This window comes from Bombus vancouverensis, unplaced genomic scaffold, assembly GCF_051014615.1.
Source record: "Bombus vancouverensis nearcticus unplaced genomic scaffold, iyBomVanc1_principal scaffold0148, whole genome shotgun sequence".
Classification (NCBI taxonomy): domain Eukaryota; kingdom Metazoa; phylum Arthropoda; class Insecta; order Hymenoptera; family Apidae; genus Bombus; species Bombus vancouverensis.
In genome coordinates, this window is record NW_027469035.1 from 1 (window position 1) to 2,385 (window position 2,385).

Below are 2,385 nucleotides of genomic sequence, written 5' to 3' on the forward strand. Positions count from 1 at the left end.
CTATAAAAGAAATAATTATTAATAACCTACAATCCCCTAAACGATTTAAAATTATAGTTATTATTCCAGAATTTAATGATAAAAATTTTTGATAATAAATAATTAAACAATAAGAAATTAATCCTAACCCATCTCAACCCAATAATAAAGTTAATATATTTGGTCTTAAAATTAAAAAAATTATTGAAATCAAAAATATTAATATTAAATAATAAAATCGATTAATTAAATACTTATTATTCAAATTTATATATCTAACTCTATAAAATAAAATAAATGAACTAATTAATATAACCAAAAATACAAATATCAATAACTTAAATCTAAATATAAAAATTAAATTTATTTTTATAGAATTAATATTAAAAATTAACCATTCAAAAATAAATAATTTATTAATAAATAAAGTATAAAAACTAAAAAATATAAAAATAAAGCTTAAAGCTATTAAAATAATTCCAGAAATAATTATTTTCATTAAATTTAAAATATAAATTTATATATCATTGAAATCACAATTCAATATTTTAATTAAACTATTTAAATAATATAATAATTTAAAAATAAAAATATTTAAAGGTAAAATATGTAATATTAACCTTAAATAATTTATTAAATAACTATTTATTAAATTTATTTTTGAAAAAAAAAATTTTCCGTATTGTATAAATCTGAATAGATAAATTGAATAAATAAATCTCAATAAACAATAAAAAATTAAAAATATAAATAAATATTTACATCAACCAACTAATCTTATTAATAAAAAAATCTCACTAACTATATTTAAAGATAGTGGAGCTCCAGAATTATAAATACATATTAAAAATCATATTATTGTTATTGAAGGTATAAAATTAATTATTCCTTTATTAACAAAAATGATTCGAGTCCGAGTTTGGCTGTAAATTATATTTACTAAATAAAATAAGCCCGATGAGACTAAACCGTGAGAAATTATCATGACTAGACCACCAAGAATTCTAATTTTTTTCCCTAATAATAAACCCAAAGATATGATACCTATATGAACTACAGAAGAAAGAGCAATAATTAATTTTATATCAAACTGAAATAAACATATAAATCTTAAAACAATTATTCCTAAAAAATTAATGATAAACAAATGAAATTTTATGAACTTAAATATTCTTTTAAAAATTAATAAAAAACGCAATATCCCATATCTACCTAATTTTAGTATAACTGAAGCTAAAATTATTGACCTAAAAAAAGAAGCTTCAACATGAGCTTTAATTAATCAACCATGTAATATATATATGGGAATTTTTACTAAAAATGATGATAATAAATATAAAAACCGAATTTATCAAATTTTAATGATAAAATTTCTAATATTAAAAAATTAATTCTATCACTAAAATTCATTAATTTAAAAATCAAATATAATATAGGTAAAGAAAAAACTAATGTATAAAATATTAGGTAAAATGCAGACAAAACCCGATCTTCTGAATAACCTCATTCTATAACTATATAAAAAATTAATAATAATCTTAATTCATATATAAAATAAAATATTAATAAATCTATGCATATAAAATTTACCAGCATAAAAAATATTAGAACTAAATTTAAAAATAAACAATTTTTTTTATATTCTTTTAAATTTAAAAAAATTACACCAAACACTCAAAATATTATTAAAATTAAATAATTTGAATAATAATTATTTCCTAATCCTCCGATCAAATAAATTCATTTTAATCAATTCATATTTGTTAAAAAATTTAATCTCAATAAAAATATTAAATTTCTTAACATATGGAAATTCACATATTTAAACAAAATGATAATAATAACCACAATTGTAATTTCGTTCATTTTTTAAATTAAATTTAAGACGTTAATTTTTTGATGACCATATTCATAATTCATTCTTACTAACAAAGATAAACCTATTACTCCTTCACAAACAGAATAAATTAAATAAATTAAATAAATTCACCTGTTTAAATCAATTAAAATTATATAAAATAAAATGACTGAAATTAAATATTCTAACCCAATTAAGAAAGTTAAAAAATAAATATTATTATTTAATAAAATAACTAAAATTATAAAAATAAAATTAAATACTATAAATTCTGCAATAAATTTAATATTAGAAATTTTATAAATTAAATTTTTTTAACTAATATTAAATTTCAAAAAAATTTATAAAAATATCTATAATCCCCTAAATTATAATTTTAATTTAAACTATTTTTTGATAATTAAAATCATATTAAATAAAATATCTAAAATTAAATTTCCAATAAAATTAAAAAATAAATATAATTACTTAATAAAATTTAAATTAAAAAAAAATAAAATTATAAAAAATAAATTACTAAATAAATTTATTTCTAAAAAATTTATTAA

The 2,385-nt window shown here is 15.1% G+C and overlaps 1 pseudogene; it reads right to left on the reverse strand.

The window, feature by feature from the left end:
* Positions 1–545: 545 nt before the first annotated feature.
* Positions 546–2,169, reverse strand: LOC143305113 (NADH-ubiquinone oxidoreductase chain 4-like; annotated as a pseudogene).
* Positions 2,170–2,385: the final 216 nt, after the last annotated feature.